The following is a 26,206-nucleotide window of genomic DNA, read 5'->3' on the forward strand; positions in this document are numbered from 1 at the left end:
GTCTGCTAAATTAGGAAGGGCCCCACCCTCCGTTATGTGAAGTGGGTCACTTTCTTCAGGGAGACAGGAAGGAAAGGGAGGGAATATGTCCAGACATGTTAAGCCCATTGGGATTTTGGTTACCATGTCTCTTGTCTGCAAGGACCACTAAGTTTCTTATACTGTCTTAGGGCCATTTACTGAGATGGGAAAAGCAGGGAAGAAATGGCTTAAGACGGGGGAAAAAAAGAACCTTCTTTTTGCTGTTCAATTTGAGGTGTCTATTTTACAGTTTTAATTACAATCATTAAGTAATAGCTATATATATAAGTGTAGACCTTGGTATAGAGATAGGGACCTGAGATATGATTTTACCAGTCATCTATACTTACCTTATATTTAAAACTACAGTAGTGGATGAGATATGTATAAAGAAGAGAAAAAGTGTAAGACACAACCTAGGGAGTATGTGTAAGTAGAGAAGAAAACTATTAGACCAAGCTCTTGGCCATTCTAACATTTAGGTGGGGAAAAAAGAGTTAACACACAAGACCGAGAAGGATCACTTAATATGTCAGAAAACAAACCAGGAAAGTATGATTTCCCAGAAGCCTAGAGAGAAGTTTTGAAGAAGTAACAATCAACTATGAAAATCTAAGAGTGAATCGTTTGAGAAATATTTGGACATAAACACATTTAACTGATTTTGCAAGATGGAGGTCATTGTTAACCAGGATAAGAATGTTGGGGTTCAGGAGAGTGTGGGAGGGGAGGAAGTACACTAAGTACTTGCAACTAGTTTAGAAACTTAACAGACAAACGCGCCAGCAAAGGAAGAGAAATATGTGGTCCAAAGAAGGATTTCTAACATGGGAAATAATGCAGCCTGCTTGCTTCTTGATGAGAGTGATTCTGCAGAAAGAAAATCATGATGCAGGCAGGAGCCGGTGACTGCATGAAAGTCATTAGATGAGTAATTGGTGTTGGGAACATGAATTCTTGTTTTATGATTTTCATTTTCTCAATTAATTAAAAGGTGAGATTATCCGCTAATGAGAGAAAGCAGGGGTGTTGGGGTTTTGAGGAGAGAGATGTGAAGTCGTCTGAATAGGAAAAAGGAAAATTAAATTAATAGATGAATGTATTAGTGGTAGGGATGCTAGGTATGCTCATAGAACCTTGGCATCCTGGATGTAATGGTCAGGGTTTCAAGGATTTTAGGATATATTAGTTCATTTGGAAAAACTATGAATTTGAGCCTAAAGATATATTTTTTAAAACTAATGATTAAAAAAAACCTGTTCTTCTCTTAAATTACCGCTACAAAGAAAGCCTAGTGTTGAGGTTGAAAATCAAGCAAATATCCAGTAGTCTAAATGATTGATAGTTCTTATCAGATAGCAGAAGTTTTAGGTACATTAAAAAACAAAATGTATATTTTTGCAAAGACTTGGAACAGTGATATGAACAAGCATACTCCACTCTCTGTGGAAACGAGATAAAGTATGACTGGAATGTCCTATTCCATGCTGCAATTACTCACATGAGGATATTCACAGGAAACATGTGGCTTGACTGAAATGTGATTTGAGAGAAAACCAAGAGCCTGGATAAATATTTCTAGTTAGCAGAATCACAAAGGTCTTGGAATGTATCCCTCACTAGCAACCAGAGTCGACTTCACCCTCCAGCCCATAGTTTTCATGCCCTTCTTGCTTCTGGTTATATTGCAAGATATTCTGCAATCACCTTGCAGATACTGGTGATAATCAATGCATTACTCTCTCATTATCATTCTGTATAAGTAGAAAAAATAATTGTTTTCTTTCTACAGCATTTAATGTATTTAAGTATAATAACCAATATTTGTTTTATTCTTTCCATTTAAAAATTACTTTCAAATTTATGTCATATGGTCCTTAAATCAACTCCATTAAATACATGTTATTATTTCAATAAGGTTCAAAAGATTTTGTGATTTATCGGTGCTCATACAGCTGAGGAAGAGGCTAAAACTGAATCAGCAACCAAGTTTTCAGATACTAAAACTGCCCACTGGTTTTCATAGCATGAAGCCTTTCAAAATATTGAAGTGTATTAAATCTTGCATTTTATATTATGCTTTTGCTGGATCCGAGGTTTCTCAGCTACATTTTGTGCTTAATTGCAATATTTTTCCTACTTCAAATCTTGTTTTGTGTGTGATAAAATAAATATTTGTAACTTAGGACATATCCAGAAATAATAAATGATAAAGAAATAGAGTTTAGCTCTGGAAGAGACCCTTACAAGTCATCTGGTGACTCCTCATCCCTTTACATATGAGAAAACTGAGTTCTAGAAAAATTGAGACTTGTTTGCTTAAGTTCATTCAATTTGTCAATGGGATTATAGCTGGGATTAACTCTCATGACAACTATCTCAATGTCTTTTCTATTTTGTCACACTGTCTATAGAAATGTAACTGCAAAAACCACCAAATTTGAGAGCTGCAAAGGACCCTAGAGATTGAGCTTTAACCCTCTTGTTTTATGAAGGAGGAAATACAGACCCAGAAAATTAAATTGTTTCTGCGAAGTTATATAGTGAGCGTTAATAGGAAGTTAGCATGGGACTGTACCTGCCTCAAGTTTCAACTGAGGTACCACAAAAAAGTATCAGATAGCAGAGGATGTGCCAGATACCTCCATCCCCATGTGCTGACATTCAAAGCAAATGACACAGAAACATGGCTCTTGCACCTCTGCCAGAGTAAGTGCATAAAAACATATCAGAGACAGTGGAGAGGAAAAGAGATTGGTAAGGAAATTTCTTTGGGGAAAGCTCTTGATTTGATTTGTGCCTCCAAACTTTAGGGGAAAGTTTGGGGCATGCTAACTTCTAAACATAAGCTTAATGAAGAGGACTTCAAGAGAACCACTTGATAGGCCACACCCATACCTTGATGATAGTATCAAAAAAGTGCTGCATTGAGATTGCATAAACATCCACAGTTGGCACAGAAACTGTCATTATTTGCTGTGGGTCAGATGTGGGCCATGTAAAGTTACAGAGTCAACACAGGACTTTGGATCCTGTGTCACAGGGCTACCTCAAGGGGCATCAGCAGAAGGAAGAAGTTGCAATGTGGAATGCCAACAGCTAAAGATGCAACACTCAGTCATTACTTAGAATAGAGGTTCATTCTCCTTTTTTTTTCTTAAGTTGTGGGATTATCAGAGAACCTCTGCAGAGGTCAAAAGTGGGGATGAAAAAAACCAGTTGAATTTTATCATCCCTCAAGGCCAGCAAGGACAGTCCATTTGGGATGGCACCAGTCAAAGTAAAAAACATTTAATCATTACAGGTCAAGACAGTTACAACCAGAGAGAGACAAAACTGAAGTTGCATTTTGTTCTCAGTCCATGGGTCAAAATCTTCAGCATACTTGTCACAGGAATTCTTCATAGAGTTTCTTCTAGGACTTCCTCCACTGCACTCTGCTGTCTCAAAATAAAACATGTGAGAATTGAAAGAAGAACCATTGTATTTGGGTTTCATCTATTTGCTGTTAGCCACAAAAATAAAATATTCCTGTCATCTTGGAGGGCTTTTACAAAAATCTTATTGCATAGTAGGTTTCATCTAATGTTTGTTGAACGAGTGAATGGATGAAATAAAACACTACCATTGCTGGGAGGCACATGATAGGGAATCACTAGCTTCAGACAGCAGGAACAGCTGCAGACACTAATGCCAATCAGAAAGAAAGCTAACAACTAGGGCACCAATGGAAGAAAGACAAACACCATGCTGTCTGCCAGGACTGGCCACTAGGCTCATCCTGATTGTTTAGAACACCAGGAGTGAAATGTAAACATGGGTTGGTTGAGTTATTTTACTTAGGTCAAGCTATATACACAATGTGTGCTCACACTTTCTATTGGGAAAAGAAAACATGGAGGTTGCTGGCCTATTTTTAAGGCCATGAAACTTGCAATTAATCTTGTTATTTACATCTCAGAAGGATCAAGAGGGGAAGCAGGAGCCCTGCCTTTTTCCCACAGCTAGCTGTAACATATGCTCAGAATCATCATCCTTGCCTTGTATCCCCATAACTGGACTGCAGCCACCAGTGGGGCTCCTACCAGAGTTGGTGTACAATTACAGCACTTCCGTGAATCTGAAGGCATAGAGTTTTAAAATGTGTGACTTTTAGCAAAGGTCCAAGGGATTCCAGACAGCTCTGTCTCACACACAGGAGGAAGAACCTTGTTATGGATGCAGGCTTTTATTCTTAGGTTAATATCAATGTCCTGGCAACAGGCAACACTAATGCCACATCCCCAGAGCTATATCATGGTCTCTCAAAGGTAAAACTGGGCAAAAGCAAGCAGAAAAGATAGGACAAAGAATTATCAAGAGGGCAACTGAACATATTGTTGAAATTGCACTCAGGACATTAGAAAGGGAAACTTCTTTATATGTGTAAAGATCAAGCACCAGATGCTTGATGTTATAGCACAAGATCTTCAGTCTCAAAAACAAAGGGGACCTAAAAAATAGGTTTTTAAATTGGTATTTTTAGACTTTAGTAGAAACTCTACAATCATATGGATTGCTTGTGGAAGTAATGTTTGCTTTCTGTCCTTGATTAGTTCTCCTGTAACATATTTCAGGTATCCTCTTAGCTAATCTAACCTCAGGAAGCCAGTGCTCCTATATCTCACACTACAGGTCAATTCAGGGTTTTTTGTTTGTTTGCCTTTCTTTTTTTTTTTTTTTTAATTTTGTTTTGATGCAGGCTCTTTCTCTGTCACCAGGCTGGAGTGCAGTAGCGCCATCATGACTTACTGCAACCAAAACCTCCTGGTCTAAAGCATTCCACCTGCTTCAGCTTCCCAAAGTGCTGGGATTATAGGCATGAGTCACTATGCCCCACCCAGTTCAGGTTTCGTTATATAAACCACATAGCACCATAAAAGCACATATAATGAAAAAAATGGAAATCTACAGGGCTATTTTAAAAATTTCTTTAATCCCCTGTCATGGTAGCTTGCAGTTGCCACAATTCTTTACCAGTTCCTGTGTTCATGGCCTTGGCGATGCAGTTTCACAGTCTGTGGTTCCCCATTTCCTAAATCTGGTCTGGCCATGTGTCTTTCTTTGGCCAATAGAATGCAGAGTAAGTGAGTCACGTTGTGCCCAGGGCTTATGTTACCATGGGGAGCTACTCTGGTTTCTCAGGTGATAGGTGATAGGTGGGGCCACAGAGCTCCTAAAAGTTTCTGTCCTTTGTGTGAAGCTACTGGAGGAGGGGATAGGGTAAAGCCAGTTGGGGGCTAGGTCAGTAAGTCTGTGCTCTGGCTCTCCATGTGTGGGGCAAGCAGTGGCCCCTGTGGGGGTTGGGGGACAGTTCTCTGGCCACTGGATAATGTTCCAGGGATGAACGTAGTGCCTCTGCGGCACAGAAGAGTTCACACAGGGAGTAGGGATTAGCAGGTGGCAGTTAGACCCACTCAGCCCCCATGCATTTGGCAAGGCAGACCTCTCATCTGTGCTGTTGGCTAGCAGCAGCTGATTTCCAGGCAGACCATGGTCAGAACCCAAAACTGCCCCAGGCCGTAAGTCTTCCCAGCAGGGACAGCAGTGGCCGGAACACACGTCTGTACAGCCCCTGGTTTCGGCCAAGGGAGTTTGTCTCCACTGAAGATTACATTGCACATTTCAATTGGGAGCTACTTTCAACATGTGACCACTGCCTGAGTTAGTTGGTAGATTTCCATGAGTTCGCCTGTGGTATGGTTTCCCTCAATCTGCTGGAGACTGGAAATGAGCACAAGGACCTTCGTGCTGCTGCTCCTACTTTTATATTCCCCACCACTCCCTGCCACTCCCTAAATCAGTTCCAGTGTTGGGTAGGGGTAAGGCCTTCCCCTGTGGCCTAAACTGCCAGGTTCTTCAGTGGGAACATGTCCTGGAGGTAGTCTCTCCCTCTCTCACACTCTGGGGACTTAGAGCTTTTTTTTTTTTTTTTTTTTTTGCCAGGCTCATGGTGTAGACTGCAGCCTGCTTTTTTTGTTTTGCTTTTTGTTTTTTGTTTGTTTTGTTTTTTAAGAATCTGTGGATTATTTCAGTTTTCCAGGTAAGTTTTTGCATGGATTTTTGGAAAGAAGTTCACAGTGTGAATCTCTACACACTGTTTGTCTTTCTAAGTGGGAGAGGCATGCTAATGCCACCTGCAATCCACCCTCTTGGGAAAAAAAAAAAAAGAAACATCTGTTTTCTTTCTCCTCCCATTTATTCATGCTAAACCTCTCCAAGGAGTTTACTTATAATTTTAGAGATAGAGACGCTTATGACTTCTATATACTGCTTTTGAAAGAAGAGTAAGATCTTGTTTAATAATGGGGAGATCACTGTAAAACTTTGTACTTTAAAGCTTTTTACACATTCTCCATCTAGAAAAAAATACAGGCGGCACTGAGGTCTCTGCAATAAACTGAAGGGAACACACCAATACTTAGAATATATTTTGTTTGTTTCAAATCATCAAGCATTTATCTGCAGTCTTACTTGGTCTTCCAGCATGTTGAAGGTTGCCCATGAGGAGAGTGATCTCACTTGTATGTTTGAGAAACCAAGTCATGGCGCTTTTACTGATATCAGTTGACAAAGATATGGCAAATAGCATGGAGATTCGATGTAGTTTTGCATCAACTATTGCGTAGATCATACAGCTGTTCCATATTCTTTCTCTCAGGGAAGAAAGTAAAACTTAGCTAGGGAAAGAAAACAAAACACAAAAAGCAACAACAATAAGAAACATGGTTGTGTAACAATGGTTTTCCCTGGTGACTTTTAAAATACATTTATTTCAAAGGGTTTAAAACCACAGCAACGTGATTTTCTTTTTAGAAATACCAAAGGTAGTAATCTAAAACTAGTTTCAAAATGTGGTTCACTGAGCTCTCCTTTTCATATCTTTCTTAGATATATTATTCTGGTTTGAGGAATGAGAGCACTGGAATATATCAATGCTAAAGAGCAGTTCTTATCATAACTAATAGGTCATACTGAGGCAGGATAGAATTATTCCTTCCTGGGTCTGTCTATCTTAAAACTAACCCAGTGATTGAAGTTGATTGAAGTAGTAAGTGAAATATATAAAAACAGCAAACATCCTACATATTATGCTTTTATTTTATTATGCCTTTAGGAAATGTGCACATATTCCTTCCTCCGGTGAATTCTTCTCCCAATACTACGTTGAATTTTATAGGGAGATAAACTCTTTTTTTTGGTGGGAGGGAGAGTTTGCAATATGAGTCTTTAAGTTTCATTAGTATTAATTTCTGGCTGTTTATAGCAAAAAAAAAAAGCATGCTTTAAAAGTATGCACAAATTACAATCAAATTGATGAAGGTTGGCAGCAACCGTTGAATATTAAAAAGTATTTATTAGTAACAATGAAGATGGCTTTATCTTCATTGAGATCAAATATTTTAGTCTGTTGGTTTATTCATAAGAAAGAATTTGCAGGTAAACAGGAGGCAGCATCAATTTGGATTAACCTTTTGTGTCCATTTCACAGTCTTGCGTTTGTGAGCATGGAATATTTTAGCATATGATCTGGATATTTTATATAACTACTTTATATGATGGGTATGAAATGTAAAGGAGATGTGATAGTACAATTATACGGTATTGCACCAAAGTCTGTACCAGAAATCATTTTAAGAATGGAAAAAAAGAGACTTATGCATCTATAAAAAATAAACCAATGTTCTTAATCTAATGCTACTTACCCAGACTAAAATAGAAAAACATATTTCGCATTTAAAACATTAGGAATACAGTTTTTACGTAATATTTCTTGTAGGTCTTTTAAACTAGGAGGTGTGTTTAGACTTTTGATATTGTCATCAAAATCATAGTAGTGCAACCAAAATTTAATGTTGAAATCTAAAAGAACAAAAATAATTATAGTTTTCATTTAATAATCAAAGTCTTACCATTACATGTAGAAGCAAAAGATAAAGTTGAACTTCTCATGATATTGTCAGTTTTCCAAATATCATTAAGGAGCTTTAGTAAACAAATTATTAAAATTAGCATGAAAATTTAGTTTAAAAATCACATTTTATTATTTGTGAGAGAATCATTATTTTGATACACTGCATAAAAATAATTATGTATTGACATATTTTATTATAAAAATAATGCCTCTTTTTTCATATCATCCAGACATTACATCTACCATCCACCACTATCAACTTACTATATTATCACAACTGTTTGCTACATTGCCACTTTCTTGTTAATTCATTTGGAAATCTATACTCATTCCAGTGACTAAATATCCACTGATGTTGCTGGCTGGAAGAAATGTTTCAGATTCTGCCTTATAATAGTATTGTATTGTGTTATGCAAATAAAATAGACTTGCCTCATTTTAATCACCAAAAGCTGCTCTTTCCAATTTTGTAACCATTAGCCATGTATGTCAGTTTACATTTACATTTAATTAAAATAAAATCAAGATTTTATTTCCTCTGTCCTACTAGCTACATTTCAGGGGCTCAATAGCCACATGTAGTTGTTGACTACCATATTGGATAATAAAGAATGATTCCATTACTGCAGAAGGCTCTATTGCAAAGTTCTATTGCAGAGCACTATAAAGCGTGTCTATTGGCGAACTCTTTTGGACCTGCCTAGTAGAACTTTGTGCTACTTTTATAAGTAGAAAATTATAACATTTTCGTAAACAGAAACTTTTTTTTCTGCATAGAAACCCACAAACAAACCTAGAAGTTCCAAACATGAAAGATACAGCAATAAACTAGAATGACATAATGTTGGGAGAACAAATATACTTTTCTATCTTTATCTTTCTGACTTTCCAGTATTTTCCCTCTCTCCTATTTCCACAACTGTTTGATAACCCAGCCTTTTGTTATTTGGCCATTTACTGATGTCAGCATTTTTAAACAAATAGAACAATTAAGAGAGCATTTCTATTAAGGATTCTCAGAATCAATCTTTCTTTCTCTCCCTTCCTTCCTTCCTTCCTTCCTTCCTTCCTTCCTTCCTTCCTTCCTTCCTTTCTCTCTCTCTCTTCTTTCTTTCTTTCTTTCTTTCTTTCTTTCTTTCTTTCTTTCTTTCTTTCTTTCTCTCTTTCCTTCCTTCCGTCTTTTCTTTCTTTCTTTCTTTCTTTCTTTCTTTCTTTCTTTCTTTCTTTCTTTCTTTCTTTCTTTCTTTCTTTCTTTCTTTCTCTTTCTTTCTTTCTTTCTTTCTTTCTTTCTTTCTTTCTTTCTTTCTTTCTTTCTTTCTTTCTCTCTCTCTCTTTCTCCTTCCTTCCTTCCTTCCTTCCTTCCTTCCTTCCTTCCTTCCTTCCTTCCTTCCTTCCTTCCTTCCTTCCTTTCTTCCTTCCTTCCTTCCTTCCCCTGTCTTTCTGTGTTTCTTTCCTTCTTTCTTTCTTTCTCTATGTTGCCCAGGTTTGAGTGCAGTGACTATTCACAGGTGTGATCACATTATACTAATTATACTACTCAGACTCCTGGACGCAAGTGATACTCTTACTTCTGTTTCCAGAGTAGGTGGGACAACAGGAACACACCACTGTGCCTGGCTCAGAATTTTTCTTTTAAATTCATCGTTTAAGCTGCATCTCCTTTGTGAAGAACACTGACTTCCATCCAACAAAAAAACAAAGTTTATACCCTATCTGATCCTGGGCTTCTGATGACATATACAGAGTCTATGCTTATGTTTTATTTTTTAATTAACTCAAATTATTATGTAACACTGTGTTTCAGAAAATGTATTGGACATTGAGAAAACTTCTGAGCAAAATAGAAAATCTTGCTTTTTGTAATTTAGATTATATTGTGTATATGTGAATGTGTGTATGTTGGAGGAATGTGGAGCTTACATTTAAGTGAGGTAAATACTGACTTGCAGATTTCTTTCTGTACTACCATAAATTATACAATCCAAATTCTTAATGATGCAAATTCATATTATTTCTGTAATTTACATAAAAGACAACATAATAAATCTTAAAATTTTTTATTTTTCAATAAAAAATGGAAAATTGAAGCATATAAGTTCATAATAAGCATGTATTTCTTTAATCAAAATGTACATTTATTTTCCATTACATATACATACAAAGAATAAATTTAAATTCAAGGGAAAATAAGACAGAAAAGAAAGCATGTATACATTTACTTATACATACACACTTGTATATTTTTGTGTATGTATATTTTTTAACATATCTTTTTCTCTCAAGGATACAAAGCTGGTCAGTGTAGTTTGTTTATTTAATAGACACTCATTTAATGAGTGTCTATCATTTAATTTAACATAACTTTAAGATTTCAAATAACATGAAAATTTTATTATAAATGCTTATTCCATTTAAATTGACTGAATTTATTTAATTTTAACAAGTAACCTTAGATTACTTATGAAAACTGATATATTAGACCTAACTAGTCATCATTTCACTGTTAATCATTTTTACAGGCTATAAATATCAGGTGTTCACTTAAGTAAGAATCTTCAAGTTAAACATGTGGCTATTTTACCAATAACTCAGAAGATACAGTTGTTTTTATTAAATCATACTAAATTAGTCCTACTTATCAAAGAATTACATGAACAAAGATTATTCTGTTTTTAAGTTGGGTTCACAGTTTTACAACTTTAAAAAGGTTAGCAGAGACAAATATAAAACTATTCAATCATTTACTCCAGACAAAAATATATGCTGACAATTTGCAAACATTTCTATTTTTATTTTACCAATATTTAAAAACAAGCTATTTATTAAAGATTTACTTAAGTCATGTGAAGTACAAGGGATTTGGGAGAGTTACTATGTAATTTACATGAGCACTATTTATCTAAGTCAATCCGAATAGAACTTTCTAAGGGATTTCCGGCCAGCTATGCCAAAATGTACTATATAGACAAAACATACAACAAAACATATGTACTTATGTGTCAACACACCCAACATATATACACACACAAAGATCTTATTGCTTTCATTTTAGAATTTTAGTAATGAGATAGTAATAAAAACTTCGTTTATAAAAGACTATTGAATCTAAATTACATTTCTGGCAAAATGAGATCTGCTTATATGGCTCTTTATTTTCTCTGATATGTCATCTAATGAAAGCTCTGGACTAAAATTTTGGGTAAAGTAGTTTGGTTTAAAAAAGTATCTTTCATCAGGGCATGGTGGTTGATGCCTATAATCCAGCACTCTGGGAGGCCAAGTTAGGTAGATCACTTGGGTCCAGAAGCCTGGGGAATATGGTGAGATCCTGCTTCTGCAAAAAATAAAAAGTTAGCTCGGCATGGTGATGTGCATCTGTAGTCCCGGTTACTCAACAAGCTGAGGTAGGAGGATCACTTGTGTCTAGGAAGCTGAATCTGCAGTGAGTCAGGTTGGTGCCACTGCATTTCACCCTGGGCAACAGAGCAAGACCCTGTCTCAAAAAACGGAGAACAACAACAACAAAAACCTCTTTCACTTTTTCTCTCCTTTTTCTTTCAGTTTCAGATGAATTTAGGGTTAAATTTTCAATGTTTACATTTTAGGTAGGAGTGGTTGAATTATATAAGAAAACCAAGATATCCAAGTAGCGTTAGTAAATACATCTATCTAAATAGATCTATCTTTTGTTTGTCAGTTTGCTTTGCTTGACTAGTCAACATGGGCAAGGAAGCACTGTAGCAGGTTTTTAGGGTTTCTCGCACTAAAATTCCTGCAGAGAAAGCGATTTTTATGTTGGACAGGGATACCTTATATTATGCTCTGAGTCCAAGATTTTGACCTGTTTGGTCTGAGAGCCTAACTCTTATAAACATTTATTCAGTTCTTTTTCGTTTAGACTATTAATCCTTTAATTAACTCACACTAATTAATTGTTAGTCTAGTCTAGCAAACTTAAATTTACATCAAAAGGGATGACTCCTAGGCCTAGGTTATTGGCTGCCATGGAACTCTTGTCATTTGTAAAGTCATTAATTTGAAAGCCGTTTGAGACTTTTTTTAAAAAAAGAAAAGAAAAAAAACTTGGCTGGAATGCCATAAGCAGTGAGTTTTATCTCAACACCACCAGAAAAGTCAGCAGATTAAAAGTAGGCAGAAAAAAAATAGAGATAGAGAACTTATAAGACTCTACATGTTAACTGTATAGTTGTACTTTGCTAATTTGATACTAAGAAAAAACAATCTTGGGAAACTCAAATGATCCCTATGATGGCCATTGATCCAAAAATGTGCATGAAGGAAAAGCTTTGTAGCAAGCTGGAGTCTCAGAAATCCTGGTATGCCTTAATATTTGAGACTCTCATTTCATTTTTTATTGATCTTCTAAAAGCAAAGACAGTCCTACAAATCCTGTCAGAGACTGTCAGGAGTTTGGACTGGTGTTTTAAATGGTGATGACTGCCTTAATGTCTTTTAGCTGCACCTATCATTTAAAATGCTTATTTTTGCTCTCAGAAGAGTTTCAGAACAAGGAAAAAGAGCCAAATCTTGTATAGGCACGTGCTACCAAACCAAAATAAAATCAAAATCAGAATGCCACAATTGTAACCCAGGCATGCAGAACAAAGAAAATATTAAATTAGGCATGCAGAAAGAAACAAAAGTAAATTCACCAAAAAAGACATTCATCAGAGACAGAATGTAAATTCTGTAGTAACCGGAGTATTAAAGTTATAAGGACACTTGTTTTTATACAAGAAAGGACTTGCCAGAGAATTCAAAAAGTATTTTATCATCCAGGAGGAAGGCAAGTGATAGTGGCAGAAGACAGACAAAATCCCTAGGCAGAGAAGGGCAGGTCCCCAGTAAAACCCCACCTTCAAGCCAAAAACAGCCCAAAGCCTAAATACTAGGCTGCTGGTTCAGGATGAAGCCTGTGATCCAGAGTGAGAAGTTCTATTCCTGTTTGCTTGCTCTTTCCTGATTGCTTCTTTCTGAATAATGCTTTTTAACCAATTGAATGTTGCCTTTTTCAATGCTACCAATGGCTTGCACCACCCCGATTGCACCACCCCGATTTTGTGCCTATAAAAACCCCAGACTCAGCCACACTTTGAACTACTACACAACTTTGGGCAGGGGACTGCCCAACTCAGGTCCCCCTCTTCACTGACAGCTGTTTCATCACTCAGTAAAACTCACCGTCTTGCTTACCAGCCAGCTGTCAGCATAACCTCATTCTTCTTAGATGTAGGACAAGAACTCGAGACTCTCCAAATGGCGAGTGTGAACAGAGCTGTAACCCTGTAGCACTCCCTTCCTGCTTGCCAAGCAATGGGAGAGGGAGCTGCTGGGTGCTACACACCCCCATGTGTCAGGCTGTGGATGGTGGGACTGAAAGAGCTGTTAACACACTGTAACATCCCCTTTGGGGCTCTGGGGTCGCTGATGTCTCCAAGTTTTTTGGACACTACTGTGTTCCCCTCATCCAGATGCCATGGTCCAAGTCAGAAACAGGCTGTGGCTTACCCTATCAAGCCACGGGCTGAGTGTGGATCCTATAGTGAGCAGGGGATCTCGGCTGGAGCACAGACCAAGTGCAGCCTGTCAGGCCAAGTGAGCAGGGTACTTCCTGTGGCAAGCCTGGAACTGAGTGAGGCCCTGGGCAGGGGTGTCACTGGTGGTGTAGGTCTCTGGTTGGTGAAGCGGCACCAAAAACATCCTGCCACATAAGGTTCTTTATTAAATTAGCCTTACAACTAAAATAAATCTCAAAGTTAAAAAAAAAGTCTCCACTAAAAATAGGGAGGCTCAGGCTGAAAGAAGACTAACCAGGGCAGAAGAGGTGAAATGTGGAAGCAAAGAGCTCAAAGAGTTCAAGCGAGTATTGCACATCAGTTCTAAGAATTGCTGATTCCTTCCCCGAGTGATTTGTTTCACATCCTTCTCTGGGCACCATTTGTGTCAACCTAAATAACAAGAGAGAGAAGATTTTTAGAAGAAAATTGTGTTTATTCAGGAATAGGTTATTGCAATGGGAATATGCATGCCATAGTAAACTGTGCATTTTCAGGGAAGTAAAGGAAGACAAGATTTTAAAGAAAAAAATGAGGCTTATGTAAATGTTTTGAGTATAATTATCTTTGGTTAAAAGGAATCCATAGCAAGGATGGCACCAGCCCGGGGTTAGACAGGCATTTGTTGGGCATGTGTTCTCACAGAAGTAATTTTTTGTAAGGTTGTAATGGCATTTGTGCATGATTTTGGTTTTTGCAGTCTTTTGTGATAATTCTTGTAATCAAGCGTTTGTTCATGAGAGCCCTCTATAGTCTTCCAAGGTCTATGAGTCAGGGTTATTTATTATTATTGTTTTTTAACACAAATGACTCTATTTTAATTCTGACAGTTTTCATAGACTTTATTTGAATTCGTACAGCAATTAAGAATGATCGTTTTAGCTGCCACCTCCTCAGTCATTACTAGATATTTTTGTTATATTTTATTTAGATTGTGAAACCACCCTTTCTTCTCAATCCCATATTTAATGTCATCTTTTAGGCGCCAATCAATTGCTGAATTATGGTAGGCGTATTTTCCTCATACACAATTTTTTATTTCCACCTAGCGTTTTATTTAATATTAAAATTCTCATATAATTTTTCTCCTTTAGTTTTTAGTGTGATCACTTACACTGACTCATTTTGAAAATTAAACTTTTCTTGCTTTCTTGTGACAAACCTCACTTGGTTTGGGTGAATTTTCTTTCCTATGAATTTTTGAATTTGCTTTCCTGGTATTTTTCTAAGCATTTTTTTTTCTCTTTTTCTTGATGGATATTGTCTCTCTCTCTCTCTCTCTCTCTCTCTCTACTGTCCTTGTCAAATTGTTTGCCTGATAAAGCAAGTTAGGAAGTATTACTTCCTTTTAAATTTTCCAAAAAAAGTTCATAATTTGTATTATTTCTTCATTACATGTCTGGTAGAATAGACTAGTGAAGCTATTTGGTGCTGAATTTTTTCTTCAGGGAAGATTTTACGTTGTTTATAGTAAGTTGCTATCTCAAAGGATTTGCTGAATTCTTTGGCACAAAATGTAAATTTTTTGGCATAAAATTTTTCATAATATTCCCTTATCCTTTTATTGTCTTTAAGATTTGTGATAATGGCACCTCTGTTAACTTGATACTGGCAATTTGTATTTTTTTTCTTTCTTTTGGTTAAGCTGCCTGGATGTTGATAAATTTAATTAATCTTTTCAAACAACCACCTTTTGATTTGTTGGTTTTTTTCTCTAGTTTATCTATTTTCGGTTTTATTATTTTTCCCTGTTATCCTTATTTATTACCATTGTGTAACTTTAATCTCTTTTAAACTAGCCTCTTAAGATAGAAGCCTAAGACACTGATTTTAAAACTTTTTTCTTTTCTAATATAGAATTTTAAGATACAATTTTTTTCTCTACGTCCTACTTTAGTGACTTTTCCTCATTTTTGATATGTTGCATTTGTATTATCATTCAATGCAAAATCTAATTTCTGTTGTGATTTCTTCTTTGCCTTTGACTTTAGAAATGTGTTGCATATTTCTAAATATCTGAAGATTCTATTATTATTATCAAATTCTGATTTAATTTTATTGTTTCTTTGTATTTCAATATATTTTATATATATACTAGATATTGCAAAGTATACACTGGAGAGTTTTTTTAATTTCACCCTTGATATAGAATCCCTCCAGGAAATTATTGGCTAAATATTTGTAGAGGCAGCCAGTCAGGAGCATAACCTACTATTCATTACAGGCTCCCCTAAAAAAGATTTTTTTCTCCTCAGGTTTACTCAGCTCATCTATGCCCTCAGTTTTATTTTATTCTGGTACTCCTCACCTGACTTTATTAATCTAAGTCTCTTCTCTCATAATCCCAGGCTGGATCTATTGAAGCCCTTTCCTTTGACGTACAATTTCAGATAAAATTCAACAAGGAGTAAGTCTCTCTCTTTTTTTATATGGCTATATATGTGTGTATGTTGTGTATGTGTGTATCCAGTCTTACAACTTATTTAACATTCCCTAAGTCATAGTCGATTATTTCTTTTCCATGCATGAATTGGGCACCGATGACTCCTAAAATTAGCAATAGTTTTTTCTTAATATTTTCTGTATGTTCTAAGCAGAATTTGTATTTCTCTAAAGCCAAATATAATTTCCCATCAACCAAATCCTCAACCACACTCTTCTCACAAATCCTGCTGAAACCTGGTTTACAAAATGCAGCTAGCTTTACGTGTGCTATTAGGTAGTAACCATACCTGAAAGTACTGCTTTCACTTTCTTAGTGAATGCTGGATGCCCACAAGAACTTCCTGAACAAAGTACTAGAGGGTTTTCTATAGTTAATTAAACTTTTCTAGAAATTCTGAAAAAGAATTATATGGTTAGGATTGGAGCCATAAAAAGGAGAAGCATCAAATTTCCTTGTCATTATCACAGAGATGTGTTCAACCAAACCATTTTTAGATTTATTGAATAGTGTAGTTTTATGTATTCTTTGCTTGATATGATTATTTTTAGCATTTGTCTGATCACTTTAAATTAATGTAGTTTTTACTATACTTTTAAGTATTTTTAATCTCTCTTATACCCTTGAAATCTTTTCTGGAACAAGATAGCTATATAAATAAATACATTTACTTAACCTCTCTCAGCTTCAGTCACATTCCCTATGTAATAGGGAGAATAATTTCTATTTCATATGACTTTTATGAAGATTAAATGAGAAAACATATGTAAAAACATCTAGTAAAGTGTTCAGGCCATAGTAGTTACTTAATACATATCAGCTTTCTTCCCTGCCTCATTTAATTTTTTCTTTTAGTCATATATATGGGTTCTACTAATATTTCTACTCTCCATATTAGTAGACTAAATGATGCTAAGGAAATTTTTAACACCTAAAGTCTATGATTATAAACTAGTTTCATTTATTTAATTATTTTTTTCCTAAGCCCTTGAAAATACAATGTCACTTTTCTTTCTAAGAAGTTCTTTTACTTTACTCAGAAATACCTAATGGAAAATGCTTAGGGAAGCTGATTTTTATATAAATTTACAAATTTAATGTTTTATTCTTTTGCTGCCATTTTCCAACCTGTCAAACACATCTGTTTTGCTTTTGCCTCAGTGGGTTCTCTGCAGGGGCCTACTTTTTGACATGATTATCCCAGCAATATCATTTTCAGCTTCTACTTTGGCAGCTACCTCCTGAAATGCTTTAAGATATTTTACAGATTTTTCTCTTAGTGACCCTTGAGAGACTAATTTTTTTTTGGGGGGGGGGCAAGATAAGAATCTTGAATTATCTGCTTGAGTATCTTTATAATCTCTATGTTCAGTCTCGTTCTTAAATGAATAATGTATATTCCGTGGTTCCTGTCTGAAAGAAGGTACCAACTTCCATCTCCCTTCAGGAGAGAACTCTGAGCACTCAAAATTCTTGGAAGTTTAGCTGCTGATACCACTAAGCTCTAATGCATCAGCAAATGTCTTATGGCCTTGGGGTGTCTTTTAGACAGTGATAAAATGTCAGTTTCCCTTTGAGTTTGAGAATTTCCACAAGAGAATGCAATCTCTCTCCCTTGAGACGTTTTCCTCCAGAAACCAAGAATTTCTGACTTACAGTTGTTTTACCACCTGCAAGTGTCACCTTTCCTATCAATTATTATCCCAGGTGACACATGACATCTCCCGCTTCAGAGCAACTTCACCACAGTTTCTCGTCCATCAATATAATGCCATTCAGAGTGGCAGTCATTCACTTTGATAATCCTACCGAATTACAAGTTTCCTATAGCCTGTGACTTTTCTTTGAACCCAACCTTTCCCCTGTCAGAATCAACCACATTGTCTTCTGTGTTCTTCAAGTATATCACACACACTTCTGTTGCTTTAAAATGGAAGTGATCTAATGCTTCTTTTTAGCTTCTGCCATAGTTAAAATTCTCATCATAACATAACTGGATATAATTACTTCCTAACTTTTTTCTTCTGCCTCCTAGCTCTCCCCTTTTCCAATTCATCCTCTCCACTGACACCAACCCACCATTTTAATACGTACAGCTAATATGTTATTTCTCTTAACAAATCCTTAAGTAGATCTTTTTTACTGTGTTACTTTATCCACATTGATAAAGGATTTGCTTCTCGTTGTGCCATAAAGTGTGTTTGCAATCTGGCTCTTATATACCCTTTGGACTTTATCTTCTGTCACTTACAAAAATGTGTCTATAGTTCAGTCATCCTTTAAAAGCATAACGCTCTTCTGCATTCTCCAGCTTTATTTATTGTGCTCCCGCTCTCTGGAGTGCCACATTGTTTGCAATCTCCCAATTCTACCTTTATGATCAGTTCAAATGCTGATCCTCGTAACATCTTATCCACATCCATCTTCCCTCTAATAAATTCCCTTTATCTGTTGATGTTGGATTTTTCTTCTTGGTCACTTTGTAAGCCGGGAACCCCTGGCCACAACACCCCACCAGGGCCTCAGTTGGTCACACTGGCAGGCCCCAGCTCACCTGTGTTATAGTTTGAACCTGCATTTGGCAGTTCCTAAGCTCTTATATTGCACCCAAGAAGAATGAGGATGCAGGGGACATTGAAGGATGAGGAGGGCAGAGGAGAACTTTACTGAGTGATGAAAACGGCTTTCAGCGGAGAGAGGATGTGGAGTTGGTTTCCCTACCCGAAGGCAGGAAAGTCACCCATGTGGTTGGGTTCTGGGGCCTTTTGTGAACTTAGAAAGGGGAGTGCATGCTGACTGGTATGTGAGTATGCAAAAAAAGTTTAAAGTGAAGACATCACTCAAAGGTAGGCATGACAAAAACCAATTAGGAAAGGGTAGGTATGTGTAAAATAGGTGAAGGATGAGGACACATCAGAGGAAAACACTCCAAACAGGAAGACAAGTTCTTTTTTTTTTTTTTTTTTTTTTTTTTTTAAATATAACGGAAAGAAGTTTAATTGACTCACAGTTCCACATGCCTGGGGAGGCCTCACAATCATGGCTGAAGGCAAGGAGGAGCAAGAGCACATCTTACATGGCAACAGGCAAGAGACAAGCCTGTCTGAGGATTTAACTTGTAGCTTGGCTTTCAGGCTTTAAACTGCCTTCAGCTTGGAGGTGGGGTTTCACTGGGGACCCATCCCTATCTGCCCAGACGTTTGGTTGCCTCCTGCCACCCTCACTGTGTTTCTGAAGCTCTTTTTACATTGTCTATTAACAAGTAGCACAACAACTTGCATTTATACTTCTCTCTAAATTAGAGAAAGTGACTTGAAATAACTTTTGAAAGATAGCATGTCTTTTTGTCACTAATGCATAGCACAAATTTGACTACATAGCAAATATTTGCGGAATCAGAGACCATGCTGAAAAGAGACCATGCAATAAAAAAAAAAAAAAAAAAATGTAATGTATTAGCTTGCAAAGCTACAATGTATTTTAGAAACAGATTGAACACAGAGCAAATCGGGTATCTGGGAAGAAAATAAGGATGAAAAATAGAAGAAGCCTATGAAAGCAAAACCTGAAGAGAAGTACTGTGTGGGAACTTAGGAAGAATAAAACAAGGAACAAAATAAGGAAAAGTTTCAGTTTTGTATGGATGTGTCTAATGACGCCTGTGGCCTAAGATCTTAAGGCTTATTCTATCTCACTGTGTCTACTGCCTTAGGGAAAATTAAATTCATTTAGCCAGATGGGTGCTTTGCTGAGACTCTTCTGACATTCTTAATTAATGTAAAATATATCAAGGACTCAATGAAGGTGTAGGTTTACTCTACTAGTATCATGTTTGAGTTGGCCAAGGGTCAGAACATTCAAACAGTATGCTACTTACATGAGTCTGCTCTACGAAAAAGGGCAAATCATGCAAAAAGTAGGGGAAAAATAATGTTAACAGATGTTACTGATGGCTTAAAAGAGGGCAGAGAAAAGAAGGCAGAAAGGAGCAAAATAGCACACATTGTGGTAGAAAAACTACCAAACATGGATTCAGAAGTTCTGGGTTATATCCTGACTTTGCCAGTATTTATTTAGGGCATCTTGGGCAAATAGTTTAATCTCTTCAGTTATCATCAGTAAAACTAATATGTTGATACCAACTTAAAAGGTGGTTATAATTATTAAACTATGTTATGCATGTAAAAGTAATCTGCAAATGTTAGCATACTGTATCAATATAAATACTTTTCTTCACAACTCTGCCCACTATAAGTCTTCCTTTTTGAAATGTTGAAAAGAACACACTTTAAGTGTAAAATGATAAAAAATAAAAATACCACTATCATTGTGGCTTTAGAAGTTTAAAAGACAGCAAGCAATTTTATTCACAATGTGAAATAAAATGAGTAAAGGCTTAGACTTTCCCTCTAGTTTAGGAATTACTTTAATTTCTCTTTGGTCTCATGCTTTCCCACAGGCAATTTAGAATGTCACATACACTTAGAGTAGACATGTTATACAGTGAAATTGTGCAAAACGTTTATGACAATCCTCATCTGAGACATAAACACTTCTTGTTTCCTGCTCGTGTTTTCAATAAAACCATATTATTTCAAGCAAAATTACTTAGAATATGACTAACCACATGCTCTCTGAGACACATATAGTGGAGGCACTTCCTTGAAAAAGAAAAGCATGAAAAAGAGAGAGAGAAAATGTGAGCCTCTTTATTTAACTGACTATCTTTGGGATAGAGCTAATTAAGTTACTATTGAGCTCAGCTTTACTAATTCTTATGATCTGTCTGAAGCTCTCTTTGCAACCAGGTCTTCCCACTCTCTTCTCTTTATTTCTATTTAAGATGTCCAAGATGCCTACTTTCTTTCCAATAATAACTTCCTTTCTTATTCAGTCTCTCAACTGCTCATTTTTCTTGTCTCCTCTTTTAAGAGAGAGAATCCACAAAGCAAGAAGTTGTTTGGCAAGTCGTACTCAGGCCAGGAGAAATGTTTTTTAATCTTTCTTCTCAAATTAATGGAGCAATATCATAACCTTGACTATTTTTATCTCCTCTTGGTCCCCAATGTATAAGGAGGCTTGAAAAGATTCCTCACCTTTTGGACATGTTTATACCTATTCACGGAGGCATGCATTTCCTATTGTATCAACAAGAAAAATATACTCCTTCCTCTCCGGGTTTATATATATTACTCAAAAGTTTAACTTTTGAAATGTTTATTGTCGTTAAATTTATGTGCAACATGGGCATTTTTTAATGGCCAATAGCTGCAGGTGTCTGGTTTGGTAAATCACACATATTTACAAACAAGATTTTAAATTCCTTTTAGAGAGCGACCATGTTTTAGTCTTCTGGTTATCTCAAAGTTCCAAGAATGTATAATACAATTTTCGCCATTGCAAAAACATGCCAAAATGTAAAGACCATCGAAGCTAGGAAGAAACTGCATCAACTAACGAGCAAAATAACCAGTTAATATCATAATGGCAGGATCAAGTTCACACATAACAATATTAACCTTAAATGTAAATGGACTAAATGCTCCAATTAAAAGACATAGACTGGCAAACTGGATAAAGAGTCAAGACCCATCAGTCTGCTGTATTCAGGAGACCCATCTCACACGCAGAGACATACATAGGCTCAAAATAAAGGGATGGAGGAAGATTTACCAAGCAAATGGAGAACACAAAAAAGCAGGGGTTGCAATACTAGTCTCTGATAAAACAGACTTTAAACCATCAAAGATCAAAAGAGACAAAGAAGGCCATTACATAATGGTAAAGGGATCAATTCAACAGGAAGAGCTAACTATCCTAAATATATATGCACCCAATACAGGAGCACCCAGCTTCATAAAGCAAGTCCTTAGAGACTTACAAAGAGACTTAGACTCCCATACAATAATAATGGGAGACTTCAACACTCCACTGTCAACATTAGACAGATCAACGAGACAGAAAGTTAACAAGGATATCCAGGAATTGAACTCATCTCTGCAGCAAGCAGACCTAATAGACATCTATAGAACTCTCCACCCCAAATCAACAGAATATACATTCTTCTCAGCACCACATCGTACTTACTCCAAAATTGACCACATAATTGGAAGTAAAGCACTCCTCAGCAAATATACAAGAACAGAAATTATAACAAACTGTCTCTCAGACCACAGTGCAATCAAACTAGAACTCAGGACTAAGAAACTCAATCAAAACCGCTCAACTACATGGAAACTGAACAACCTGCTCCTGAATGACTACTGGGTACATAACAAAATGAAGGCAGAAATAAAGATGTTCTTTGAAACCAATGAGAAAAAAGATACAACATACCAGAATCTCTGGGACACATTTAAAGCAGTGTGTAGAGGGAAATTTATAGCACTAAATGCCCACAAGAGAAAGCAGGAAAGATCTAAAATTGACACTCTAACATCGCAATTAAAAGAACTAGAGAAGCAAGAGCAAACACATTCGAAAGCTAGCAGAAGGCAAGAAATAACTAAGATCAGAGCAGAACTGAAGGAGAGAGAGACACAAAAAACCCTCCAAAAAATCAATGAATCCAGGAGTTGGTTTTTTGAAAAGATCAACAAAATTGACAGCCCACTAGCCAGACTAATAAAGAAGAAAAGAGAGAAGAATCAAATCGACGCAATTAAAAATGATAAAGGGGATATCACCACCGACCCCACAGAAATACAAACTACCATCAGAGAATAATATAAACACCTCTATGCAAACAAACTGGAAAATCTAGGAGAAATGGATAATTTCCTGGACACTTACACTCTTCCAAGACTAAACCAGGAAGAAGTTGAATCCCTGAATAGACCAATAGCAGGCTCTGAAATTGAGGCAATAATTAATAGCCTACCAACCAAAAAAAGTCCAGGACCAGATGGATTCACAGCTGAATTCTACCAGAGGTACAAGGAGGAGTTGGTACCATTCCTTCTGAAACTATTCCAATCAACAGAAAAAGAGGGAATCCTCCCTAACTCATTTTATGAGGCCAACATCATCCTGATACCAAAGCCTGGCAGAGACACAACAAAAAAAGAGAATTTTAGACCAATATCCCTGATGAACATCGATGCAAAAATCCTCAATAAAATACTGGCAAACCGGATTCAGCAACACATCAAAAAGCTTATCCACCATGATCAAGTGGGCTTCATCCCTGGGATGCAAGGCTGGTTCAACATTCGCAAATCAATAAACATAATCCAGCATATAAACAGAACCAAAGACAAGAACCACATGATTATCTCAATAGATGCAGAAAAGGCTTTTGACAAAATTCAACAGCCCTTCATGCTAAAAACACTCAATAAATTCGGTATTGATGGAACGTACCTCAAAATAATAAGAGCTATTTATGACAAACCCACAGCCAATATCATACTGAATGGGCAAAAACTGGAAAAATTCCCTTTGAAAACTGGCACAAGACAGGGATGCCCTCTCTCACCACTCCTATTCAACATAGTGTTGGAAGTTCTGGCTAGGGCAATTAGGCAAGAGAAAGAAATCAAGGGTATTCAGTTAGGAAAAGAAGAAGTCAAATTGTCCCTGTTTGCAGATGACATGATTGTATATTTAGAAAACCCCATTGTCTCAGCCCAAAATCTCCTTAAGCTGATAAGCAACTTCAGCAAAGTCTCAGGATACAAAATTAATGTGCAAAAATCACAAGCATTCTTATACACCAGTAACAGACAAACAGAGAGCCAAATCATGAAGGAACTTCCATTCACAATTGCTTCAAAGAGAATAAAATACCTAGGAATCCAACTTACAAGGGATGTAAAGGACCTCTTCAAGGAGAACTACAAACCACTGCTCAGTGAAATAAAAGAGGACACAAACAAATGGAAGAACATACCATGCTCATGGATAGGAAGAATCAATATCGTGAAAATGGCCATACTGCCCAAGGTAATTTATAGATTCAATGCCATCCCCATCAAGCTACCAATGAGTTTCTTCACAGAATTGGAAAAAACTGCTTTAAAGTTCATATGGAACCAAAAAAGAGCCTGCATCTCCAAGACAATCCTAAGTCAAAAGAACAAAGCTGGAGGCATCACGCTACCTGACTTCAAACTATACTACAAGGCTACAGTAACCAAAACAGCATGGTACTGGTACCAAAACAGAGATACCAGGAACAGAACAGAGTCCTCAGAAATAATACCACACATCTACAGCCATCTGATCTTTGACAAACCTGAGAGAAACAAGAAATGGGGAAAGGATTCCCTATTTAATAAATGGTGCTGGGAAAATTGGCTAGCCATAAGTAGAAAGCTGAAACTGGATCCTTTCCTTACTCCTTATACGAAAATTAATTCAAGATGGATTAGAGACTTAAATGTTAGACCTAATACCATAAAAATCCTAGAGGAAAACCTAGGTAGTACCATTCAGGACATAGGCATGGGCAAAGACTTCATGTCTAAAACACCAAAAGCAACGGCAGCAAAAGCCAAAATTGACAAATGGGATCTCATTAAACTAAAGAGCTTCTGCACAGCAAAAGAAACTACCATCAGAGTGAACAGGCAACCTACAGAATGGGAGAAAATTTTTGCAATCTACTCATCTGACAAAGGGCTAATATCCAGAACCTACAAAGAACTCAAACAAATTTACAAGAAAAAAACAAACAACCCCATCAAAAAGTGGGCAAAGGATATGAACAGACATTTCTCAAAAGAAGACATTCATACAGCCAACAGACACATGAAAAAATGCTCATCATCACTGGCCATCAGAGAAATGCAAATCAAAACCACAATGAGATACCATCTCACACCAGTTAGAATGGCGATCATTAAAAAGTCAGGAAACAACAGGTGCTGGAGAGGATGTGGAGAAATAGGAACACTTTTACACTGTTGGTGGGATTGTAAACTAGTTCAACCATTATGGAAAACAGTATGGCGATTCCTCAAGGATCTAGAACTAGATGTACCATATGACCCAGCCATCCCATTACTGGGTATATACCCAAAGGATTATAAATTATGCTGCTATAAAGACACATGCACACGTATGTTTATTGCGGCACTATTCACAATAGCAAAGACTTGGAATCAACCCAAATGTCCATCAGTGACAGATTGGATTAAGAAAATGTGGCACATATACACCATGGAATACTATGCAGCCATCAAAAAGGATGAGTTTGTGTCCTTTGTAGGGACATGGATGCAGCTGGAAACCATCATTCTTAGCAAACTATCACAAGAACAGAAAACCAAACACCGCATGTTCTCACTCATAGGTGGGAACTGAACAATGAGATCACTTGGACTCGGGAAGGGGAACATCACACACCGGGGCCTATCATGGGGAGGGGGGAGGGGGGAGGGATTGCATTGGGAGTTATACCTGATGTAAATGACGAGTTGATGGGTGCTGACGAGTTGATGGGTGCAGCACACCAACATGGCACAAGTATACATATGTAACAAACCTGCACATTATGCACATGTACCCTAGAACTTAAAGTATAATAATAATAAATAAGTTTTTAAAAATAAATAAATAAATAAATAAATAAATAAATACAATTTTCATAAATATACATCCAGTTGAATTAAATTGAACATATCTTCTAACTTGAGACAAATATGTGACTCATAGAAATGGTATCTACTTTTGGAGAGAGTGTGCCATGGTCTGAGGAAACAGCAAAGACATCAGCCTATTACCATCCTGTTTAAACTATGATTGATAGGTGGCTCTCAAGATCATAGACCAATAGAGTAACGTAAGTGTGGCAAACAGGTCAATATGCATTTCTACTCACCTTCATCTTTTTCTGTCTAATTTGGGATTTTGATAGAAGCAAAAGCAGAAACATCACAATAGTTACATGTGTTTATCTTATGGAATTTTGTGACTTACTGCTATACAATAAAAAATGTGTCAAGACAGCCAAGTCTCTGCCATCTCTACTATTTTCTCAATATAACTGAAAGTAATACTTAGCTTTACAATAACACCTTAAGTTTTTTGCTTTTGTTTTTGCTTTCTTCTTTATTATTTTATTTTTATTGTCTAGCTTATCACACACTATTTTTATTTTTATTGTCTAACTTATCACACACAAAGTGACAATCTTTTGGGAAGAGTATCATGCTGATTCTTGCTTTGGTGCCATTTGGGTCTGTGCCATTTATATACATTTCAGCCAGT

The 26,206-nt window shown here is 36.6% G+C and overlaps 1 long non-coding RNA gene across 1 annotated transcript in view; it reads right to left on the reverse strand.

The window, feature by feature from the left end:
- Positions 1 to 236: 236 nt before the first annotated feature.
- LOC100429167 (uncharacterized) overlaps positions 237 to 26,206 on the reverse strand; it is a 191,853-nt gene continuing 165,883 nt past the window's right edge. The window contains exons 3-4 of the long non-coding RNA XR_013414453.1: positions 6,535 to 6,740; positions 237 to 3,461 (exon numbers count right to left, since the gene is read on the reverse strand). This is a non-coding gene — a long non-coding RNA (uncharacterized LOC100429167). The remainder of the gene's footprint in view (positions 3,462 to 6,534; positions 6,741 to 26,206) is intronic.

This window comes from Macaca mulatta, chromosome 2, assembly GCF_049350105.2.
Source record: "Macaca mulatta isolate MMU2019108-1 chromosome 2, T2T-MMU8v2.0, whole genome shotgun sequence".
Taxonomy (NCBI): domain Eukaryota; kingdom Metazoa; phylum Chordata; class Mammalia; order Primates; family Cercopithecidae; genus Macaca; species Macaca mulatta.